This window comes from Bufo bufo, chromosome 2 (genome assembly GCF_905171765.1).
Source record: "Bufo bufo chromosome 2, aBufBuf1.1, whole genome shotgun sequence".
NCBI classification, from domain to species: Eukaryota; Metazoa; Chordata; class Amphibia; order Anura; family Bufonidae; genus Bufo; species Bufo bufo.
The window spans coordinates 226347573-226374485 of NC_053390.1; the positions used below are offsets into that span (position 1 = coordinate 226347573).

Sequence of the window (26913 nt, forward strand, 5' to 3'; positions counted from 1 at the left end):
TTTATAATCCCTGATAAGTAGAGCAGAGAGGAGGATGAGGCAGCTCTTTACCTCAGTGTTGTGAAGTAACTTGTCCTCCTGTCTGATTAGGACAGGTTTTGTGTGTACCAATAGGACAGCAGTCATTTTGTTTGATTGCACCCCAGACAAAGAGCCATTATAACGAATGAAAGGTATTTGGGAATATATTTATAATAAAGTAATATTTACATATTTTCATTTTCTTAATTTAATGGTGACTCAATCAATCTATGTAAATGACACAGCATTTTAATGAGGGTCTCTGCCATCAGTTTATTCTGCCCTTACATAGGACAGCCTAAAGCTGATGACAGATTCCCTTTAAAACACTTTTACTTAGCTGAGCCTGCTCGTGTGCATGTAGCCTTACAATACAGTTGGTATATGATAGTACAATGGTAGTACAATCGGTAATTATATAAATCATTGGAGGTAATTTAATATCCAGAAATACGCAGATCCTCAACTTTTCCCTGCTCTTGCCAGGTCTAAAAAAGTGGGCATGGCATGGGCGCTGAGGTTGGTGGGCCGGGCCTGTTTTAGCTGTTTAAAAAGGTCTAAACATAAGCCAGCTAGGAAGCTGTCTTACATTTCGAACTGGCGTTGGATGCGCCGGAGTTCTGTAGAGGCCAGTCTTAATAAATGACCCCCATAATGGTACCTTGCTACAAACCAGTCCGATTTCACTTTTCTCATATGCTGGCGTGTGAATTCATTATTCTTAATTGTAATTCCGTTAATCCTGTTGGCTGCCTGTAAAAAGATGACCCTGCTGTCTGTAAGCATTAACCCAGCACACGAGGAAAACCTCCAGAAACTCCTTACATTTGGAAGAAAATGTTCCTTTCAAATCCAGTTAGTGCTGTGAGCGATGCAGAAAAAAAACATAAGGTGTATTGATCTAATGTCCTTGCCAAAGAAAAAAAATTGAAATCAAATAAAAAATGCACTTGAAGGCATGTGCAGGAAGAAAGGTCAGGAAGCGGTCTACATACCTACAATAAATATGGTTCAGACGAGAAATCTTCTATTTCTAGGGGGAAATTACACTTATTAAATACATGCTGTTTCTTTCATTCAGAATGATTGACTTTTATGGTTTATGTAAGCAATGGGAACCTGACGGAAACCCAGGTTATTTTTTCTCTTTTGAAACCATGTGTTGGAGGGGAAAATATACATAAGCCTCATGCATCAAAAAATTCAGCCCACGTGTTCTACTGATTGGCTGTGAGTTGTCAGAAGGCAAATTGTTACAGAACATTAACGTATCCTGGTGCCACAAGCCGCAGACTAAGGGTCCATTCACACGTCCGTACAATGGGTCCGCATCCATTCTGCATAACGGGTGCAGACCCATTCATTCTCAATGGGGCCGGAAAGGATGCGCACAGCATCCGCATTTTCGGTCCGCGGCTCCAGAACAGATTCTCCAGAATTGTTATTACATGGGGAATGCAACTAGTTACTACAACCGGCATGTCAGGAGTGGTGACAGGTCCTCTTTAAGAGATTTGCTTTACAGCAGCCACTTGGACCATAGGGATAGGAACCGGTAATCTAGACAAGACTCACTGGGGGAATTTTTGGCACATGGTCTGTGAGCCTCTTTAGGAAGGGGGAGAAGGTGACTTCTGTCTGTCTTACTGTTAAGGCCCTATTACACCTGCAGATTAAGCAGGCGATTGTCGGAAGGAAACGTTCCCTCCCTGCAATCGCAGGCTCTATACCGGAGGAGACCGCTGCTATTACATGCAGCGATTTCCTCAGGATGGGGACAAGCGATCGCTAATGCCATTACTCATTCCCCTAGTGAATCATTATTTGCCGGCAGCAGAGTGCTGATTATATGGCACGATCTGCCACCGACAAATGATTATTCTTAAGTATGTTGAAAGACTCCGGTTACCCGATGTTTGTGCTCGTTCATCGGGTAATCGGCGGCAGTATTACACTGCCAGCTCATCACTAACGAGCCTTATTATGAATACTTGTTAGAGATGATCTTAGCGATTATCTGTAGGTGTAATAGCCGGGGCATACATAGAAATCACTGGACCCCATGGCAGGAATCTGAATTGGGCCCCCTTGTCAGTGATCCATTGCACCCCTTAGGGTACGTGCACATCTGCCGCAGAGGTTCCAGCAGAAGCAAAAACAAAGGGCAAAACACAGCTGCATGCGAGATCTCAAATGACCCCATGATTGTGAATGGGATCTGGCAGGTGCCAGCAGTGTTTGGCATATGCTGGATCTGGTGATTCTGGAATTTTGCTGGTATGCTGGAACAGAATACCAAAATCTGATCGCAAGTGATTACCTAGCCTTTCCTGATGAACTCTTCACCTCCTCCCCGATGCCGACTTGCTGGCAGTGCACAGTCAGGGCCTGGGGCAGATCTTCACGGAGTTGGTCTGGAGTCTGGACTGCTGACGGTGCTGGATCAGGTCCAGACTGGTCAGTCAGGTCACAGTGCGATGTGTGCTGGCAGAGGAACAGGACAGGGACATTTTACAAAGTGCAGACACAGAAAACTAAAGGCTTTAAGCCAGTCACAACTGATGTTTCTCTGACTGCTGCAGAAACTCCTAATACACACCTCAGCTGATGCAGAACTTCATAATACACACCTCAGCTTCTGCAGAATCTCATAATATACACCTCAGCTTCTGCAGAACCTCATAATACACACCTCAGCTTCTGCAGAAACTCATAATACACACCTTAGCTGCTGCAGAACCTCATAATACACACCTCAGCTTCTGCAGAATCTCATAATATACACCTCAGCTTCTGCAGAACCTCTTAATACACACCTTAGCTGCTGCAGAACCTCAATACACACCTCAGCTTCTGCAGAATCTCATAATATACACCTCAGCTTCTGCAGAACCTCTTAATACACACCTTAGCTGCTGCAGAACCTCATAATACACACCTCAGCTGCTGCAGAACCTCATAATACACACCTCAGCTTCTGCAGAATCTCATAATATACACCTCAGCTTCTGCAGAACCTCATAATACACACCTTAGCTGCTGCAGAACCTCATAATACACACCTCAGCTTCTGCAGAAACTCATAATACACACCTTAGCTGCTGCAGAACCTCATAATACACACCTCAGCTTCTGCAGAATCTCATAATATACACCTCAGCTTCTGCAGAACCTCTTAATACACACCTTAGCTGCTGCAGAACCTCATAATACACACCTCAGCTGCTGCAGAACCTCATAATACCCACCTCAGCTGCTGAAGAACATTATAATACTTCAGCTGCGGTGATTTCCGTTGTTGTGCTCCTATGTCAGGGCAGAACAGCGAACGTCATTAGCACATATGTGAACAAAGCCAAATACAAACCTTGGCTGCTGCAGAACCTCATAATACACACCTCAGCTGCTGCAGAACCTCATAATACACACCGTAGCTGCTGCAGAACCTCATAATACACACCTCAGCTGCTGCAGAACCTCATAATACACACCTCAGCTTCTGCAGAATCTCATAATATACACCTCAGCTTCTGCAGAACCTCATAATACACACCTTAGCTGCTGCAGAACCTCATAATACACACCTCAGCTTCTGCAGAAACTCATAATACACACCTTAGCTGCTGCAGAACCTCATAATACACACCTCAGCTTCTGCAGAATCTCATAATATACACCTCAGCTTCTGCAGAACCTCTTAATACACACCTTAGCTGCTGCAGAACCTCATAATACACACCTCAGCTGCTGCAGAACCTCATAATACCCACCTCAGCTGCTGAAGAACATTATAATACTTCAGCTGCGGTGATTTCCGTTGTTGTGCTCCTATGTCAGGGCAGAACAGCGAACGTCATCAGCACATATGTGAACAAAGCCAAATACACACCTCGGCTGCTGCAGAACCTCATAATACACACCTCAGCTGGTGCAGAACCTCATAATACACACCGTAGCTGCTGCAGAACCTCATAATACACACCTCAGCTGCTGCAGAACCTCATAATACACACCTCAGCTTCTGCAGAATCTCATAATATACACCTCAGCTTCTGCAGAACCTCATAATACACACCTTAGCTGCTGCAGAACCTCATAATACACACCTCAGCTTCTGCAGAACCTCATAATACACACCTCAGCTTCTGCAGAACCTCATAATACACACCTCAGCTGGTGCAGAACCTCATAATACACACCGTAGCTGCTGCAGAACCTCATAATACACACCTCAGCTGCTGCAGAACCTCATAATACACACCTCAGCTTCTGCAGAATCTCATAATATACACCTCAGCTTCTGCAGAACCTCATAATACACACCTTAGCTGCTGCAGAACCTCATAATACACACCTCAGCTGCTGCAGAACCTCATAATACCCACCTCAGCTGCTGAAGAACATTATAATACTTCAGCTGCGGTGATTTCCGTTGTTGTGCTCTTATGTCAGGGCAGAACAGCGAACGTCATTAGCACATATGTGAACAAAGCCAAATACACACCTTGGCTGCTGCAGAACCTCATAATACACACCTCAGCTGCTGCAGAACCTCATAATACACACCGTAGCTGCTGCAGAACCTCATAATACACACCTCAGCTGCTGCAGAACCTCATAATACACACCTCAGCTTCTGCAGAATCTCATAATATACACCTCAGCTTCTGCAGAACCTCATAATACACACCTTAGCTGCTGCAGAACCTCATAATACACACCTCAGCTTCTGCAGAAACTCATAATACACACCTTAGCTGCTGCAGAACCTCATAATACACACCTCAGCTTCTGCAGAATCTCATAATATACACCTCAGCTTCTGCAGAACCTCTTAATACACACCTTAGCTGCTGCAGAACCTCATAATACACACCTCAGCTGCTGCAGAACCTCATAATACCCACCTCAGCTGCTGAAGAACATTATAATACTTCAGCTGCGGTGATTTCCGTTGTTGTGCTCCTATGTCAGGGCAGAACAGCGAACGTCATCAGCACATATGTGAACAAAGCCAAATACACACCTCGGCTGCTGCAGAACCTCATAATACACACCTCAGCTGGTGCAGAACCTCATAATACACACCGTAGCTGCTGCAGAACCTCATAATACACACCTCAGCTGCTGCAGAACCTCATAATACACACCTCAGCTTCTGCAGAATCTCATAATATACACCTCAGCTTCTGCAGAACCTCATAATACACACCTTAGCTGCTGCAGAACCTCATAATACACACCTCAGCTTCTGCAGAACCTCATAATACACACCTCAGCTTCTGCAGAACCTCATAATACACACCTCAGCTTCTGCAGAACCTCATAATACACACCTCAGCTGCTGCAGAACCTCATAATACACACCTCAGCTGCTGCAGAACCTCATAATACACACCTCAGCTTCTGCAGAATCTCATAATATACACCTCAGCTTCTGCAGAACCTCATAATACACACCTTAGCTGCTGCAGAACCTCATAATACACACCTCAGCTGCTGCAGAACCTCATAATACCCACCTCAGCTGCTGAAGAACATTATAATACTTCAGCTGCGGTGATTTCCGTTGTTGTGCTCCTATGTCAGGGCAGAACAGCGAACGTCATCAGCACATATGTGAACAAAGCCAAATACACACCTCGGCTGCTGCAGAACCTCATAATACACACCTCAGCTGGTGCAGAACCTCATAATACACACCGTAGCTGCTGCAGAACCTCATAATACACACCTCAGCTTCTGCAGAATCTCATAATATACACCTCAGCTTCTGCAGAACCTCATAATACACACCTTAGCTGCTGCAGAACCTCATAATACACACCTCAGCTTCTGCAGAACCTCATAATACACACCTCAGCTTCTGCAGAACCTCATAATACACACCTCAGCTGGTGCAGAACCTCATAATACACACCTTAGCTGCTGCAGAACCTCATAATACACACCTCAGCTTCTGCAGAACCTCATAATACACACCTCAGCTTCTGCAGAACCTCATAATACACACCTCAGCTTCTGCAGAACCTCATAATACACACCTCAGCTGGTGCAGAACCTCATAATACACACCGTAGCTGCTGCAGAACCTCATAATACACACCTTAGCTGCTGCAGAACCTCATAATACACACCTCAGCTTCTGCAGAAACTCATAATACACACCTCAGCTTCTGCAGAAACTCATAATACACACCTCAGCTTCTGCAGAAACTCATAATACACACCTCAGCTGCTGCAGAACCTCATAATACCCACCTCAGCTGCTGAAGAACATTATAATACTTCAGCTGCGGTGATTTCCGTTGTTGTGCTCCTATGTCAGGGCAGAACAGCGAACGTCATCAGCACATATGTGAACAAAGCCAAATACACACCTCAGCTGCTGCAGAACCTCATAATACACACCTTAGCTGCTGCAGAACCTCATAATACACACCTCAGCTGCTGCAGAACCTCATAATACCCACCTCAGCTGCTGAAGAACATTATAATACTTCAGCTGCGGTGATTTCCGTTGTTGTGCTCCTATGTCAGGGCAGAACAGCGAACGTCATCAGCACATATGTGAACAAAGCCAAATACACACCTCGGCTGCTGCAGAACCTCATAATACACACCTCAGCTGGTGCAGAACCTCATAATACACACCGTAGCTGCTGCAGAACCTCATAATACACACCTCAGCTGCTGCAGAACCTCATAATACACACCTCAGCTTCTGCAGAATCTCATAATATACACCTCAGCTTCTGCAGAACCTCATAATACACACCTTAGCTGCTGCAGAACCTCATAATACACACCTCAGCTTCTGCAGAACCTCATAATACACACCTCAGCTTCTGCAGAACCTCATAATACACACCTCAGCTGGTGCAGAACCTCATAATACACACCGTAGCTGCTGCAGAACCTCATAATACACACCTTAGCTGCTGCAGAACCTCATAATACACACCTCAGCTTCTGCAGAAACTCATAATACACACCTCAGCTGCTGAAGAACATTATAATACTTCAGCTGCGGTGATTTCCGTTGTTGTGCTCCTATGTCAGGGCAGAACAGCGAACGTCATCAGCACATATGTGAACAAAGCCAAATACACACCTCGGCTGCTGCAGAACATTATAATAGTGACAAGGGAACTACAAGTCTCATCATCACCAGTTTGTTGGTATTGGAAATTAGGGGGCAACACAGGGAGAGGTAAAATGGAGAGAACTACAACTCCCAGCATGTCCAGACTGCTATTATTGGATACAAGTGGATATTACAGAGAGAGCTTATACAGCCGGAACCAAATCACCGTTTTAGTTTTCCGTACGTCTGATCCGTCAGAAGAACAGAAAAATAATTAAAAAAACAGATCCTGCATTTCAAGCATAAGTTTTGCATATTTGGCATCCGTTTCAGCCATTTCCGCCTCAGATCCATTATTTTAGATGGAAAAAAGTCCTGCACACAGAACGGAAAACTAAACGGTGATGTGAACCCAGCCTAAGAAGAGAGAACTAAAACTTCCATAATGTCCAGATTATTATAGGGCATGATCCAGTTGTACTAGGTGAGAGCTTTAAAGGGTTTCCGTCACCAGAAATACCTACATTAAACTGGCTGACATTAGCGATGTGCTAATGTCAGCTGAACCTAACTAGCCTATTCCTAGTTTCCTCCCTGCCCCCGTTACTCCATAAATGTAACTTTTATAATATGCAAATTAGCCTCTAGGAGCAGGAGGGGGGCATTGCCCCTGCTCCTAGAGGCTCCGTTCTCCCACCTTTGTCGCCTCCCTCCAAGTCTTGATTGACAGGATCAGGCAGCATTCGCATCCAGTAAGACCATTAATGCACCTGTGGCCATTAAAGGAAATGTGTCACCAAAAATGTTATTTGCCAGTTAAAACCAGATAGTGACACACATCCATCTTTTTTTTTTTTTTTTAATCTGTTTTTATTTTCTGATTGCAGATTTATTAATTCTGTATCCTGAACATGATTATAGGGGTGGCCATCATGCCTGAGCTTAAAGGGGTTGTCTCATCTGAGCAAATGGGGGCATATCACTAGGATATGCCCCCATTGTCTGATCGGTGCGGGAGCTGCACCTATCTCCTAAACGGAGCCCCAAAAGTGGGGGACTCACTGCTCAAGCGCAGCCGCCGTCCCTTCATTTCTATTGGACTGCCTAAAATAGCTGAGCACTTGCTCAGCTATTTCCGTCGGGCCCATAGAAGTGAATGGGAGCGGCAGGTAGAGAACGTGACCAGTAGTGATTAATTTTCATTTATGACAAGTTTTCTGGTGCAAATGAAGCCAGAAATGTATGGCAGCTCCGAGCTGTTGTAGATTTCTGTTTAGGAGCATGGACTGCCGAAGAATGTGCCTAATTTAGGATGAGGCCTCCAGCGGATATAAATCTACACCTATGTGTTTTTACTTTGATAATATGGGTGTTTTACCTGTGAAATATCCATGCAGCTTCACTAGAAATTTTAGCCATTTTGATCACAGATCAGCAGTGTGTGTGACGTTGTATGTTGAATGTAATTCCGATTTATGGAAAATATTGCATCCTGAGGCCAGTGTATCACTGTACACGATTGGGCGGTTTGTAATTAGTTGCATTGTATACGTTTTGATTTGCTTGAAGAAAAAAATGGTAAAGTATACCTGTGGCATCACATGGGTGACCAATAAAGAAGTTGAAGATATATGATTTTCTAACATAGTGTGTGTGTGTGTGTGTGTGTGTATATATATATATATATATATATATATATATATATATATATATATATATAATAAATGACACCGCGGCACATCCGTTGGTGAAGAAAAAGTGGAATCCTTTATTCACCTATGTGACGTTTCGGTCCGCATACTGGGACCATAACGTCGCATAGGTGAATAAAGGATTCCACTTTTTCTTCACCAACGGATGTGCCGCGGTGTCATTTATTTATTCTACGTTATACACCTTGGTAAAGTGTTTTCATCGCTGGCACCCAAACACTGGCTACTAGGAGTGCTGCCCTGAACTTCCGCAACTATATATATATATATATATATATACTGCTCTTTTCAACTTCCACATTTGATGCCTGTCGGCTTCATAAAGCCAGGATGGGCATGTATTCTGTGGTCATCACTGTTGTTACCAGCATGGGCCAAGTGCGCCAAAATATTCCATATAAAAACCCAAAGTAGAAAGCTACAGTGATTCACACTCCTCTCTTAATAATTGTGTCATAAGCATAGAAAAATAACTCAAATGTCTATTTTGGTGTCACCACCTCCATGATGCAATGAGAGTGACCATCGGTCAATAATAAGTTGGCAAATAATCATATGAGGTATTGGAAAAGAACCAAGTTGATCCTACCATTTCCTGTTGATTTTTCCTGGTGACCGGGTTCAGTGGCTTCCGTATTGAGAGGATTTTTCCTGACCCTGTTGTAGAAAATAAAATAAAATGAAGTCTCTGTAGAAAATACTCGTCCTCTCTAGCGCTGCAAATCCAAAGACAATGTGGGAAAAGTCCGTTGTATAGGAGTATATGGAAGGATTGCGCTGCAGGAGAGAAATCTTATTTGTGTGAATAAATGTTCCTTTTATCAGTCTTCAACTAATGTGATCACAGGCCAACCTCACAATCCGACACTGGTATGGAGACCTGTAGTGTAATAAAAAGCGCACTATGGTGTAGCAAATTCCAAGCACTTAACGCACCGTGTGAATAGATTATACTCACAGGATTTCCAGTGGGTAAATGCGTGTAGAAAACTGGATGGTATCTTCAATTGGACTCTGCTAAAAGAAGAGAACTATAGCGTAGTATGTAGTGACACTTAATGCGCCTGCAACAACATTCTACTCACAGAACTTCACTGGTAAAGTGCATGGAAAAATTCTCTGCGGAGTCTTCACAGACAGCTGGGCAAATGGAACAGGCAAGGATCAGGACGCTTAGGCATAAGAAATCCTAAAAACAATCCGGCAGATGAAAAGCTTCTACACCTGGATGGCAATGAACCACAGCTTCCAAGAAGGACTAGCAGGTAGGACGGATACGCACCAAAGGGTCAGATAAAAGTTATTTAATAAAAGCCAAAAATTACAGCTATAAAACATATATTAAAAATCTCTGTAGTGCCCGACCCGGGCATCACGGCGAAACCCGGGTCGGGCACTACAGAGATTTTTAATATATGTTTTATAGCTGTAATTTTTGGCTTTTATTAAATAACTTTTATCTGACCCTTTGGTGCGTATCCGTCCTACCTGCTAGTCCTTCTTGGAAGCTGTGGTTCATTGCCATCCAGGTGTAGAAGCTTTTCATCTGCCGGATTGTTTTTAGGATTTCTTATGCCTAAGCGTCCTGATCCTTGCCTGTTCCATTTGCCCAGCTGTCTGTGAAGACTCCGCAGAGAATTTTTCCATGCACTTTACCAGTGAAGTTCTGTGAGTAGAATCTTGTTGCAGGCGCATTAAGTGTCACTACATACTACGCTATAGTTCTCTTCTTTTAGCAGAGTCCAATTGAAGATACCATCCAGTTTTCTACACGCATTTACCCACTGGAAATCCTGTGAGTATAATCTATTCACACGGTGCGTTAAGTGCTTGGAATTTGCTACACCATAGTGCGCTTTTTATTACACTACAGGTCTCCATACCAGTGTCGGATTGTGAGGTTGGCCTGTGATCACATTAGTTGAAGACTGATAAAAGGAACATTTATTCACACAAATAAGATTTCTCTCCTGCAGCGCAATCCTTCCATATACTCCTATACAACGGACCCTGTTGTACCCTATAACTTCAGTAACCCTAATGGACATACAACACAGAAGGGCAGAGTTACTAAATCTATAGATGGCAGAACATTAGACAGGCTTGTGTAGACATCCACCACATTTATCACAGTCACTGTGGCTGATAAATTTGGCACACAGCTAAATAATTTTTGGTTGGCTTAAAGGGTGAGATGATTATATGGCACTTACTAATACAGCCTTTGTTGAAGTTCTGCACCATTTTTTATATTTCACAAGGTATTCTCCCTTGTTTGCAAAGTCCTTTGTGCTGTGCATAAGATGGCCGCTGATTGAGGGTCATGTAACCAGGCAAATCGCCTGTATGTCATGTCTCCTACATTCATATACACTGCACCTTCCATCTGTACTTCTGTTGGGAGTTTAGTGCAGTGTATTTGAATAGAGGAGACATCACATGGAGGTGATCTGCCTGGTCACATGACCCTCCATCAGCGGCCATTTTATGGACAGGACCTCTGTGTGGACAGCACAAAAGACTTTGTAAGCAAGGGAGAAAACCTTCTGAAATATAGAAAATGGTGCAGAATTTCAGCAAAGGCTATATTAGTAAGTGTCATATAATAATCATCTCATAAACACATTGTGTGGCCAACCCCTTTTGACACAGAATTTTACCTCAGAGTTGTGATTGTGGCACGATTTTGGTGCAAAATGGTACCTGCCCTTTACCACTAAGCCCCCTTTTTGAAAGAGCTGGAAAAAGTTGAAGACACCCTAGTTGTGCCATATTGCGCCAATTTGCACCTTGTTTTTATAAACCGTTTCTAGGCGCAGAGCATCTGTCAGCAGGTTTGTACCTATGAAACTGGTGCGCTGAAGGCATCTGTGTTGGTCCCATGGTCATATGTGCCCGCATTGCTGAGAACCATTATGTTTTAATATATGCAAATGATCCTCTAGAAGCAACGGGGGCTTTGTGATTGCAGAGTGAGCTGAGACAATTGCTCCTAGAGGCTCATTTGTATATATTAAAACTTCATATTTCTCAGCAATGTGGGCACATATGAACATGGGACCAACACAAATGCCTAAGCGCACATGTACCAGGTCAGCCAGTTTCATAGATATAAATCTGCTGACGCATGTCCTTTAATTCTGAGTCCTTTGATAAAGGAGACCCTGTCCCTGATCTTACCAGCCTTTTACTGCCCCTGTGCCCTGCCCCTGACATGCCACGTTTCTGCTGATGCCTCATCGGGGGACTTGAATGTACAGGTTGGGCTCCTACATAAATTCTGTAACAGAAGGGCAGAAATAAAGGCTGTGCATGGCAAGTTTTCTCTTCTGATAGATGTAATGTTACAGAAGACTTGTGTAAGTCGAGCCCATTCCAAATTCGTCTACCACTAGTATAGCTTTTTCTGGTGTAGGTGGGCAATCTTACAGTGATTGCTCATTGCGGGCAGTCTGTGAATAGCATTAACAAGACATCTATAAATTGGGTGACATACTGTTATTTCCAGCAGGTTTAGACATTCTTCATTGATCTCTTGTCACTTCTACACAATGGAACCTGATTTCTTGTAATCATGTCTCCTATTCCAAGCAAAAGTTATAATGCCATGACCTGACTTGACAAGTTGAATAATCATTTGGGATTTTTTTGCATTTAGTTTTTAGGCGTCATTGAGGCCAATGCTTTACATGGACATTGTCTTGAATAGCCACCATTACATGGAATTAATTTAGAGAGACTTGAATAACAGCCCAGTTTTCTGCAGACATTTATTTATGACATTTATTCACTTTGCCATTGACAGTGATTATTATATGTTCTCCCACAGTTCCATGCCTGGAACTTACATGGGCATAGAGTGGAAGCAAAGCGGAAACTTTACAACTGAGTCTTTGTGGCCAGTTGGTTACCAGCGGAACCCATTTAGGATCAGTAAAGGTTGCTATTTGTGAACACCGTCTAGAATCTGGTATATTCAGAAAGGAATTAAACTATTAAATGGGTTTTACGTTACAACAAAAATTGGTGGCAGCGGGCTCATTATGACCCGTTCCCAACTATTTTTGTTGTGTTAGGATACCCATCCTCTGAGCAGGTCAGTATCCAACGGTGGTGGTCTGATACCTGGCAAACCCACTGATCAGCTGCTTTCTGCAGTCATCTGAACTGGCACTTTGGAGCTGGAAGCACAGCTCCGTTCAATCTGTAGTTAGTGCCTGTGGCAGGTTCCTGCAGCTCCGCTCCCCCATCGATTGGATATTGATGACTTATTGTGAATATAGGTCATCTACAGTAGGAACCCGCAAAACCCAAGGGGTTCTCCAGGAATAAAAAAAAAATGAAAATACTTAAATATTATTTTATAATAAATATATTCACAAATACCTGTCATTACTTTGAATAGCTTGTTTTGTCTAGGGAGCCATCATTAGGAGAAATAAAATGGCCGCCGTCCTATCAGTACACACAAAACCTGTGCACACAGAAGGACAAGTTACTTCACCACAATGAGCCATAGTGCTGCCTCATCCTCTCTGCTCTGCTTGTCAGGAATCATGATCCTGAATACAGTTGAATCTCTGTGGGAATGGAGATGATGAGGAGACATGAGAGGAGGGTGAGGTGTGCCTGATGAGCAGCAGCACTTGTTTACAGTCTCCATTACCACAGTCTGTCCTGTCTGTCCTCTCTGTACTTCATGTCTCCTCATTCCCCAGAGATTCAGCTAAAGTTCTTATCATCTGTATTCAGGATCATAATCCCTGACAAGTAGAGAGGAGGAGGAAGAAGAGGCAGCTCTTTAACTCAGTGTTGTAAAGTAACCTGTCCTCATGTGCGATCAGGACAGGTTTTGTGTGTACTAATGGGACAGCAGCCATTTTGTTTCCCCTGATAATTGCTCCCCGGACAAAACGAGCCATTATAAATAATAAAAGGTATTTGAGAATATATTTATAATAAAGTAATAATAATTAAGTATTTTTTCATTTTCTTAATTACCGGAGAACCCCTTTAAGGGTTCACACAAAATCCCTGGGTTTTATCATATGATAAACTGGCCACTGGGTGTGGCGAGTGGTAGTACATTTTTGATTAACTGATTTTTGTGCAGATATTGCTGACAGCCGTTTACTGGGAGAATAAAAAAGAGAAAAAGTATTCACTAACTATATTTAGTAGATAGTGTAGGTTAATGTCATGATCTCTCAGCAGTTGTTAATGTTTTCTGAGGGTGAATCTTAAGTCTACGCCCACATGTAAATGCTGAGGATAATCCGCAGTATAATCCAATTGCAGCAAAGTGGGTAAGATATGAACAAAATCTCATGCATACATTTTTCACGTTTAGGGTACGGCTACCTGGCGGCACTGGTCACAATACAGCTGTCACAGCCAACATCTCAGGGGCATCTCGGTGTAGCGCGGTGAGCCCATAGAAATGAATGGGGGTGCAGCACAAGTCGCATGTATTTCGCAACTGCGACCTCTAAATCACAAGAAATCCAGCAGCGTTGGATTTTTTGTGACTTGGGGGGTTTCAGTCGCATCATATATGCGTCCCCATTTGTTTCTACAGGATCACTGCTGCACTGCGATGCCCTTGCGATCCTGGCTGCGATTGCTGTCATGTGACCAGTGTCACCATCTAGCCGTACCCTAAGGTTGACAAGCAGTGCCGATTGAAAAATCCACAGCACGTCAATTATTTCTGTGGATTTCTCCTTCTGCAGGGAATAGGGTGAAATCCATGCCAAATCTGCTCTAAACTGGTAACAGATAACCTGAATCAGTGCCAAGGATTCCAAGTTCGTATGAGCAAAAATTGGTTAAGTTACTGGGTGTAATTAAATGGCTGCTAAACGTTTTTACATGTCAGTTTATTACACTAGACAATGCTAAGTGACAATGATCCATTTAGTGTCTTGCGGAGCAGTCTATAGACAAAAAAAGAAGAAAACTCACGCCAGCTTCTATAGCAGGGTGGGAAACCTTTTTGCTGCCGAGCACCATTTGGATATCTGTAACATCGTTCGTGGGCCATACAAAATTCTTAACCTAAAAATTTGGCTGCTATATTTGGTCAAAGTGACTTAGGGGTAAGTTACAGAAATTGCACTTCAATTAAAAATAATCTAGAGCGCTGTATTTTTGCAGCACAAAATGTCTCCTGCACTATATATATTACATATAGTACAGGCACCATTTTGAACACATATAGCAGTCTAATTTTTAAGTTCTCTATTTGGCATTAATGGCAGCCAAGCTATACCCAGGGGGATCCAGAGAGGGGTTCACCCAGTTTTCACTCTCCCTGCCTTTGTCCCTTTCTCAACCTCAGATCTACCCCCCACCTCAATCAGCCTCCTATCAGACCCCCAGCCTAAGATCACACCCCCATCAGCCCCTCCCTAGCCTCAGATCAGCCCCCATCAGACCGCCCAGCCTCAGATCACACCCCCGTCAGACCTCCCACCCTCAGATCAGACCTCTCAACCTCAGATCGGACCCCCCCCCCCAGCCTCCATTAGCCTCAGATCAGCCCCAATCAGACCTCAGATCAGACATTTAAAGTCTATGGACACCTTTATGCACTAGAAATCAATAAACCCATATCTTACCGTAAGGCAGCACATAATAAAATTACACTTGTTTTTTTTTTTTTACTGATATCAGATTTGCTCACTGCTGTTATCTCCTGTGAGAATCTGTGGGCGTTCCTGTTGATTTCACATGCTCCAGCACAAGCTCTGCTGCCCTGCCCCCACATCCTGTTACACAGCACAGCTAGCAGCCACTTACATATAGGCTGCTGGAACTACCAAGTAACTTGGTAGTAAGATTTCATTCCAATCCACAACATGGTGAGTCTTACAGTATGCTACAGCCTATAATCAGCACATCTATTTCTCACTTTCCATTCTGTAGAAAGTTCATTATTTGTAAACACAATAGATAATTCTGCTGATAACGTTAGTGCAGCGATCTACAGTCAGAACCATGGTGTTATAAGCAGGATATAGATCTCATTACTGACAGCTCTCGCCACATGCACTCTGTTCGGTTGTTACGGATGTGGCGATACCAAATATGTTTTAGTGTTTTTTATTTTTTACATTTTTAACCAATTATATGTGTGGATATAGGAAGGAGTTAGATAAAAAAAAAAATTCACTTTTTTTTTATTTTTTATTATCATGCGCAGTGTTTTTGAAGTTGGTTTTCTTGAAGGCATTGTCTCCATTATTTAGGACAGATATCCGCAGTGGTGCCTTCGGTTTTTATGCCACCCACCTACTGGAGTGGGATTGTGCACAAAGTTTGCAACATGTTATAAAGTCGCAATTCATGCGTGTCTCAACCCCGGCCAAGCGGCATGTCACGCTCACTTTTCATTCCACATTTACAGATTGATGTGCATGGTACAAATGGTTGATTAAAGTGTGCCAGATTAAACACAATTAAAAATGTGCCAGGAAAAAAAGGTTCAAAAATATTGATAAATGTGGGCCTCTGTATATTTGGAGAGTTAGAGAGCGGTTACGTCATAGAATGGAGGCTAATGAGGAATAAAGCTCTCTGAGTAAATTAGCGGCACTCCTATTTGCAGTCAGACAGATATTTATCCCCTGGAGTGCTTCTTTCACTGGTTTAGAAACTAGAAGACCAAACTATACGGACACAATTGGAAAATCTCCCACAGTTCTACTGATCTGAAGGCCCCTTTACAAAGGCCGACTGCAGTCAATTACTGACAACAGACCACTGAGTAGGTGAGAGCTGCATTTACATACGGCAGTCATATCCGCTGTATGGGGACTAGCGATCGCTGCTGCAATCCTCATCCCCATAGAGAATCACTGTTTGTAGGGAGCAGATATCTGCTCACACAGCACAAGCACAATCTGCCGTCCAGAAATGATGATTTTGGTGTTCGTATCAACATCAGCTTTCATCTAATGAACGCTATCGACCTAATAAACGGCCATGTAAAGGAGCCTTAAAGATCCTATTAGGATGTCTGCAAATTGTGCCTGTAATACGGATGCCAAAATCAAATGTGTGAAATCAGTCTTAAAGGAAATGTGTCTGCAAAAATGTATCCCCTCCATCAGTGTCATCCACAGATCCCCTCCATAACAGTGTCAATAGACCTCTAGCACAATTCCCTTAAAATATTGCATCGCATATCTTTATCGTAATTTTTAGGGCCCTAATTGCAATCGCACAAAATTCCCATATCGTGCAGCCCTAGTTAGGGAGTGTTCAAATTACCATTATTTTTCCATTTGTAACAACTGCTGCTGTACGCCGCTGTTCCCCCGCTTACCGCTGTGGTCCTGACCGCTGTGCTCAGCGGTGATCCTTCCATCCACTGCTGCAGTCCAGGGCTCTGTTGCTGTACGTGCTGTGGTGATGAGGATTCCGCTACACAGGTTCCACTCAGTTCTGGCCACAGCATGCTTGCTGCTGGTTTCGTGTAACACTGCCTTAGGGGTGGTGCGCATCACTCCCTGGGCTGCATGGATTGGGTAATGTGACCTTGCTGACCAACTCAGGCTCTCCTGCAGGTACTTAAGTGGCTCAGCCCCCTTCCCAGATGCCTTAGTGTTGCTTCAGACTTATACTTTGTTCCTGGATTGTGCTACTCGTCTGATCCCTGCCTGCCTGCCTTTACTCTCCTGTTGCCAACCTAGATTTCCTGACCTGTTCCTGTGTTGCCTGCCCTGACTTTTTGCCTGTCTGACTACACCTCTGCCACATCCTTCGGTCCTGCTCTGTTGCTCCAGGTAACTACCCCGCCTGCTTGACTACGCAGGTATCTCCTGGTCTGCTTGGACCAGCTGCCTCGTGTGCCTTCCCTCCTCAAGAGGTAGCGACCTGGTGTTCCCCTTGGGAAAGTCTATCCCCACCATCAGGGGTACTGTGAAGAATCGAGGGGTACACTTAGACAACACCCTTAGAGGAGGTGGGACACGTGGCACAGTGGATGCACACCCGCTGGTTTGTGACACCATTCTTCTGAATAAAGAGAAAAAAAAAGGATCCTGTAAAAAAAAAAAAAAAAACTAATCCTGTGCATCAGTTGCATATCTAGCATTCTTTTGAGCCATTTCTGTATGATCCTTTAGGCTACTTACATACCTGCGCTTTGCATTCTGGCAGGCTGTTCCCTCTGAGAACAGCCCGCCAGGATGAACTTGATTCGACGCATCCCGAAGAAAATGCAATATCTTTTGGCCCCGCTGAAGTATAATGGGGTACAGATGACATTGCATTTATAGTGTGTTTCGCCCTATAAGACATACCGGCCCATAAGACGCACCTAGGTTTTATAGGAGGGCAATAAGGAAAAAATATTTTTCATTAGACCTCATGTCAGACCCTCAATCAGACCTCAGCTCGGACCCAAATGTAAATGTGCCCCAATCAGACCTCAGATACGAATTGCCTCTTATCAACCACCATATGCCTCTCAGGTCATCCCCCATGCCTCTCATGTCAGCCCCAAGCCACAGAGCATATAAAATTTAAAAAAACACCTCTCCTGCTCTGGACGCCACCGCCATAATGGAAGCTCCCATTAGTATTCGCCCCATAAGACACAGGGGCATTCCATCACCCCACCCCACTTTTGGGGGGGAAAAATGAGTCTTATGGGGCAAGAAATACGGTACATCTGGCTGACCACTGGGGGATGGACAAAAACTGCAGAATGCTGCAATTTTTTTGTCCGCATGAACTTCCACTTGCCTGCTGGAACAGGAACCGGACATCTGCTAAAAACAGATCTGAGACGGGAGTAAATACGCATAACTGATGCACACGATCCGTTTTTTTTTTTGTTTTTTTTTTAACAGGATCAATTTTCCATTGCCCTCTTGTGCTGGTGGTCAGCAAATTGAAATGGAACCCCAGCTAAGAATCACTGCCGTAGATTGTTGATTTAAATGAATATCCATTTCTTTAGTGTTAACTAATATTATTAGCTATTTTTGGTATAGGGATAGATTTTATTGGGTGCTTCATTTTTATTTTTTTTATTTTGTGTTTTTGTAGACTCCAAGTCTTGAACACCCAAAAATGAGTGCAGCAAAAAAAAGCAAACACAGATAGTGGAAGATCGTCTGACAAATGCCAGTTTCCAAATTTCACTATACCTAGCAAAACATGGTAAGCCCCTCTCTGATGGGGATATTATCAAAATGGCCATGTTGTCTGGGAGTAATTCCCTTTTCCAGGATTTCCCCGAACAAGGATAAAATTATTCAGCGCATCTCTGAGATGCCACTTAGCAGAAATACTAATTAAAGATCGAGTCCAGGGCATGGCAAGTGATGTTAGTCAACAGTTCACCACTGACCTACAAAAGGCAGCCTGTTACTCCATGTGCTCGGACGAAAGCACAGATAGAAATAATCATGTAAGGCTAGCAGTAATTTTGCATTATGCTGTTGGTGACCTCATAAGAGAAGAGCTGGTGAAACGAGTGTCTTTGCCTAAAAAACCCCACAAGGGATAGATATCTACAATGCTGTGATGGAGGTTTTTTTGTCCCAAGACCAGAAAAAGTGGTTTCAATTACTAGTGATGAGGCGCCTTCTATGGTGGGGGCAACATCTGGTTTCATACAGTTCTTTGTTAAAGAAACAAAACATGAAGTCATTCAGTTCCATTGTATTATACACCAAGAAGCTCTTTGTGCCAGGGAAAGCAGCAAAAAACTTGACGATGTCCTCCAAGATGTCACAAAAATGGTGAATTACATCATGGCTCGTGCTCTGAATTTTCAACAGTTTCAAGCACTTCTTGAGGAGGTTCAGGCACAGTATAATTGTTTACTTATGTACAATAATGTACGGTGGCTGAGCGGAGGACGAGTCCTGGAGACATTTGTAGCCTGTTTGGATGAAATTTGGCTTTTTAGGAATGAAAAAGAGCAGGAATATTCACAGCTCACTGATATGGCCTGGCCTTCCAACCTCATGTTTTTACAGATTTGACACTACACTTTAATGTACTGAACAAACAACTGCATGGTGGAGGGAAAACAGCAGAAAGGATGTTTTGTGATATCAAAACATTTGCGAGAAAACTGCAGGTATTTGAAAGAGACCTTGAAAGTGGACAGCTAAAATATTTTCCAAATCTAAAAAAGCATTTAGAAAATGCTACAGCATTTGCAGACAATCCTACCAGCCACCAGGAAATCTGCAAGCAGTTTTCTAGCATCCTAGCAGCTGCGAAGGTGAATTTTAGTAAAAGATTTTTTACAGTTCTGTAAATTGGAGACAACCCTGTTTTCTCTCAATTCTCCAGATAAAGCCAAATTTGAAGAACTTGATCTGTCCTGCTTAGACTGGTTAGATTTAGGAAGTCTTCAAATGAAGCTATTGGAATTTCAAGAAAGCTCTTTCTGGAAAAATAAATTCTCTGACCTGCGTGGAACACTTGAGAAGATGGAAGGGATGACAAAGGACAGCACAGTTAGTTCTGAAAATGAAATCCTTAAAGAGGACCTTTCACCTGTATAAACTATGGTAACTAAGTATGCTGCCATATAGAGCGGCGCCCGGGGATCTCACTGCACTTACTATTATCCCCGGGCGCCGCTCCGTTCTCCCGTTATAGGCTCCGGTACCTTTGCTTCTTAAGTTATAGTAGGCGGTGTCTTCTCTTGTCCTGTGGGCGTCTCCTTCTCCTAGGCTGCAGCGCTGGCCAATCGCAGCGCACAGCTCACAGCCTGGGAGAAAAAAAACTCCCAGGCTGTGAGCTGTGAGCTGTGCGCTGCGATTGGCCAGCGCTGCAGCCTAGGAGAAGGAGACGCCCACAGGACAAGGGAAGACACCGCCTACTATAACTTAAGAAGCAAAGGTACCGGAGCCTATAACGGGAGAACGGAGCGGCGCCCGGGGATAATAGTAAGTGCAGTGAGATCCCCGGGCGCCGCTCTATATGTCAGCATACTCAGTTACCATAGTTTATACAGGTGAAAGGTCCTCTTTAAAGTGGAATTCTCTGCCAAATACCTTCTTCACTTGCGATTGCTTTCCTTACTTTGTTTGGATCATCTTATGCCTGTGAGCAGCTGTTTTCAGACTAACGGACGACCTCAGTGCTGCATGTGTGGCTCTCAAACTTACAAAGTACGAGCCAGGATTTGACAAATTGTCAGCATGCATACAACAGCAAAAATCCCATTAGTTGCAATCTTTTACCTTTTTTACTTTTCAATGAAAAGTTGTCTGCATCATTGAAAGCTCTGTTATTGTGTTTTTCTTTCTAAAATAAAACCTCAGTATTAAGGTTACATTGCCATTGGCACTTTGCGATAAGTAAGTGGGTTTTGGGTTGCGATTTGGGCACTCTGTCTCTAAAAGGTTCGCCATCACTGGTATAGAACCTAAGGAGGTCTGTGCATATATTTTATAGGCTGTGTATAGGGATGTGCAATCATCTAACTGCCCGTCTTGCCTTGTGTCTGTACTGCCCCATCCTATATGTCGGAGCTGCAGCTGGCATGTCACATAGCTCACTGACACCTCACTTACTGAGAAATAGACATTTCTCTTTATGCTCCATTGTTTTACATGCATTTATAGGATCCCACTTGTCTCTGTTACTGATTTTTACTCTCTAGCTTTAATGAACGTTTCAAGGTCCAGAGATCGACACATTCATTGTGTTTTTATAGAGTAAATGACTGTGAGTAAGTACAATCGGGTACGAATGATTGAAAGGATAAGTGGATAGAAAATCCTCCAACCCAACAAACAAGTGCTACACGAGCACCCTCCTCTGGCCACAGCTGGAAATGGTTCCATCCTGTACTGCATGGTCAATGTTTAGACCTGTAGATCTGATGTATACCATGCCACTTGTATTATTGGACTACATAGCGCTGATTAAGCCCTGTGTGGCAGATATGTTTACCTAAGATTTACTTGTTCGAAGTTACGGTTTCTATGGCTGTTTTTGGAAACAATCAAAAAAGACAAAAACCTTTAGTAAACAAAGATTGATAAAAAGAAAAGCTTAAATAAGATTTCAGTGTGTATTTAAGAAATTGTATTTCCAGCACTATATGCTGTGTTAGGCTGCGCTCACACGGGCGAGTATTCCGCGCGGATGCCATGCGTGAGGTGAACGTATTGCACCCGCACTGAATCCTGACCCATTCATTTCAATGGGGCTGTTCAGATGAGCGGTGATTTTCACGCAGCACTTGTGCGTTGCGTGAAAATCGCAGCATGTTCTATATTCAGCGTTTTTCACGCAACGCAGGCCCCATAGAAGTGAATGGGGTTGCGTGAAAATCGCAAGCATCCACAAGCAAGTGTGGATGCGGTGCGATTTTCACACATGGTTGCTAGGTGACAGTCTATTCACTGTATTATTTTCCCTTCTAACATGGTTATAAGGGAAAATAATAGCATTCTGAATACAGAATGCTTAGGTGATCAATTGAGGGTTAAAAAAAATAAAATAATTAACTCACCTTCTCCTCTTGATCGTGTAGTTCCCGATCTCTTTACTTCTTTAATGATGAGCTGTGGGCTAAAGGACCTGTGGTGACGTCAGATCACATGGTCCATCACCGTGGTGATGGACCATGTGATTGGAGCATGTGATCTGACGTCACCACAGGTCCTAGCCGGTAGTTCATCATTAAAGAAGTAAAGAAGAGACCGGGAACTACTCGAGAGGAGAAGGTGAGTTAATTATTGTATTTTTTTTAACCATCAATTGATCACCTACTAAGCATTCTGTATTCAGAATGCTATTATTTTCCCTTATAACCATGTTATAAGGGAAAATAATAAAATCTACACTACAACTAACCCAAACCTGAACTTCTGTGAAGAAGTTCGGGTCTGGGTACCACAGTCGGTTTTTTTATCACGCGAGTGCAAAACACATTGCACCCGCGCGATAAAAACTGAACATCGGAACACAATCGCAGTCAAAACTGACTGCAATTGCGTACCTAATCGCGCGGGTTTGCCGCAATACACCGGAACGCATCCGGACGCGCTCGTGTAAACCCAGCCTTAGGCAATCTGATAGTAGCAAGGTCCTGCACTGCATAAGATGTTTAACACTTTAAGTAGCTCCTCCGTTAGGCCAGGTTCACCACACAATGGTTACAGCATGATGTAGGCCCTTCTCCACTCTTATTACTTTTTCTGCATCACGTAAGCTATTCCCATTTCGTTAGAAGGCATCTATCATTAAAATGCCGGTCTCCAATGTTTTTTTATGTATTTAAAACATGTATTGTGTTTATGCTTTTAAAGGGCTTACTTACTGTCCTTAGAATAGGATAGGGGTCCAACCCCTGATATTCTCCACCAGTCACCAGTTTTTACTCATTGTGGCGTCAGGACTACACCGCTCCATACGCCGTGGAGTGGCCGTGCCTGGTTACTGCAGCCCTGCTCCCATTGAAGTGAATGGCACCCTTTACAGATGAATGAACTGTACTTGTGAAGTGCTGTGTAGTGTTATGTTTTGACTGCATTTGCGCATGATTTGCATGTTTTTCTGGATGGATAGCTTTAGAGTTCTGAAGTATTTCTAGCTTTAAAATCAGTCTTCCTTGACATTAGATTTCGGGACTAAAAAGGTGGCTTGAAGAACGTTTCACACAGATCAATATACAGGAATGCAATTTTTCAGTCTCTGTTGACTTCCATAGGGAAAAGTCTGTACCTGTGTGGCATTCAAAAGGAATAAAGCCCAATTTCTTTCCAGTACAGCGGCATGCAAAGTGCATATAAAAGCTTCTGCACACAAACATATGGCACGTCGTGGTTTGTAAGGAATATTATGTAGTATATTACCACTGTATTAGGTCTCACTACAACGCAGAACCAGCACAGAGTTATAATATGGCTGTTTATTAACCCCGACACATGTAAAATACTGATTTCTCTACCTACTGACAACCTGACTGGTCTTCAATCTGACTTGACATCAATTGATCCAATCGCTTTGACTGTTGGTATGTGCCCTGACTGATCAGGTCAATAAACTACAATCAATTGACTCCTTTTAAAGGCAATTCTGATGCCAGTTTTATGCTGTCCTATTTGAGGGCAATATAAAGTGGTGACCAAGACCATAAGAAAAAATTCTTGCTCACGTTCTTGAACTGATCGATCATAAGAAAAAACTCTTGCTCACGTTCTTGAACTGATCGATCTGCAGGGTGAGAAGAGCCAGGAGCTCATGAATATGAGGACTCCCTAAGCATGCAGTGTGTTGAGCTTGATTCACTCAAGAGCTGTTCAGTATTGATTTTAGCAAAACGACTGGTAAGTGAATTCAAGTAACTGACCCAATGTTTTCATCAGCTTCTGTCATTCATTTATGCTGCCCTAAAACTGGTGACAGATTATCTTTAAGATGGAAGCTGCTACGACAGCCAACTGATGATTGCTTTAACCCCCTTCCCGACATGTCACATACTATTAAGTCACATGTCGGGCCTTTAAAGATGGCGCCCACTCCCGAGCGGATCAGGCACCGTAGCAACCAGGTGCCTACTGTTTCCTACAGCAGACACCGGCGGCTAATGTCCGCGACCAGCCACCTGACCACGGCATCTGAGCGCTCTGAAAACTGGAGCCGCGTGCTTTTGGTTATGCTCCAGCTTCCCCGTGCGGCGATCAGAGGAGCTGGAGAGATGACATGAGGCTGCTGCACAGCCTTTCCTATGGAGCCCTTGCCTGTAATAGGGCTCTATAGGAAAGTAGTAAAATCATCATAGACTCCAATGCAAGTGCATTGGAGTCTATGATGGCAATCAAATGATTGATTGTTATAGTTCCCTATGGGAACAATAAAAAAAATAATAATAAATTAAAGTTTTTTCAAATAAAAAAAATAAATGTAAAAGTTCAAATCACCCCCTCTCCCCAAAATGAAAATAAAAAATAAAAAAAAAATGAAAAAAATACACATCATGGCTATCGCCACGTGTATTAATCCCATACAAAAAAGGGGTCAAAATGGCCGATTTTGCATTTTTTGGGTCGCTTCTCCTTCCACAAAAAATTGTAATAAAAAGTGATTGAAAAGCCATACAGAATGGTATCAATGAAAAGTACGGTATATATCGCCCCGCAAAAAAAATTGCCTTTATACAGCTCCACAAACATAACTACAAAAACTTATAGGGGTGAGAATATGTCAGCAAAAAAAAAAATCTTCCAAAATGCAAGGAAAGGTATACATATGTGGTATTGCCACATTCGTACTGACCTGGAGAATGAAGATCACAAGTCAGTTTTACCGCATTATGAATGCCGTAAAAAAAAAAAAAAAGTCAAACTGTGGCAAAATTTGCTTTTTTTTATTAGATTTTTTTTCAATTCCACCGCCTTTGGAATTTTTTCCCCTCTAAATTCTATGCAATAATAAAAGGTGGTGTCGGAAAGTACAACTTATCCCGCAAAAATAAGCCCTCATACGACTGTGTGAACGGAAAAATAAAAAAAAAGTTATGGCTCTGGGAAGGCAGGGAGCGAAAAACGCAAAGTTAAAAAACAAACAAAAAAACTCTGGTAGAAAGGGTTAATTCCAGCTTTTCCCACCCTTGGTGCCCTTCTCGCACCCTCAGCTGATTTTTCCAGGGACAAGTTTGTATTCGCTATATCTTTGCATTGAATGGCACATAATGTCATAATCAAGGGCTCTCCAGTCTGGTGCGTAGAAGGAGATCTCGAACAGGGTTTACCCCCATGACGTGTATATATGCCCCTTTTTTTTTTTGCTGCACTGGGTTAAATGGTTACTGTCTTGTGTATTGGCCCAGTAATGTTGCAGTTGCCTTATTTTGGTCGTTAGGAAAGTCCCGTACTCGCAGATGCATTTGTACAAACAGCTTGGCTCTGCATAGATCAGTAAAAATAAAAATGAAACATCCTTGACAGGTGATCAGTTGAATTTGGATTTTCAATCTTTGTTTTATTTCTTCCATTACCTGAATTTGCAAGTTTATGGAACGTGTGACAGTGAGATACAGTGTCCTTAAAAATTGCTGATTATTACAGATAACAAGAACAAAGCTTCCTCTATGTTATAAATAAAATCTGATTTGTTTCAGCATCTTTCACATTTTATACTTGTTGCACAGGCATAACTTATGTCTGAGCAGGCTTTTTTATAAGCACATTTGTTACAGACTATGGAAGAGACTACAGCTCACATCGCAATCACTGCTTGGCCACACATATATACAATATACATCTCGTGACACAATATTGCAAAGTAATGTTAAGCAAAACGAAGCACTCAAAGTGGAATTCAGTCCGAAGTTTAGGAAAACTTCAATTCGTAACTTGTCCGAATTTCCTTGGGCTTCGTGTTAACGAATCAATTTTTTCCTAAAATGGCGGCTGCACGTGTTACAAAGTGAGAGTAAGAAGCTGGGAACCCAAGATCGCCCATAATGCCGTTCAGCCAGTCAATCGCAGATAGCCATCCCCTGTGATGTCACAGCCTTATAAAACCCTCATCCTGCACGGTCTCTGCTATTGTCCTGTGAGCTGAGCATAGGGAGAGAAATCTCAAGCACTCATGCGCTAGGGACAGTGTTAGCGAAAATGATTAATAGGGAGAGTGCAGGGAGACTTATGCTGCGTCAGTTTTATATATTTATTCCTACATCAGCCGTAAACTAAGATATGTAATTCAATACCAGTAAGATGGAAGCCTTTATTATTCCACTGCCAGCGTGCCAATCAGTACCTTCCAGACTGCACCCCTGAGGGGAGCCATGTCATAATGATGACCATCCTCATCTTTTGCTGGCTTTAAGTCTTCCAAATCATCCTTCAAAGTCTCCATGTCCTAGAAAAGTCAGCAAGATACAGAGAGAGGAGATGCTGGATGTTCCTGATGACATATTCTCATTGATATTAGATGATGTGGAAAAGGAGGAAAAGCAGAAGATAGAAGAAGGGCTCTCACCCGTAGGACAGGAGAGCACTGGGGTTGGAGAAATGGGTATGCCAGAGCTGATTAATATCCTGTGTTTACTGTGAAATAACCTGCAGGAGATTGCAGGCAAGAACAGAAATAATATTC

General features: G+C 43.0%; 1 protein-coding gene across 1 annotated transcript in view; it reads left to right on the forward strand.

Moving 5' to 3' along the window:
• The window catches only part of GLT1D1 (glycosyltransferase 1 domain containing 1), a 142191-nt gene that overhangs the window by 94012 nt on the left and 21266 nt on the right, over positions 1-26913 (forward strand). The window lies entirely within an intron of this gene.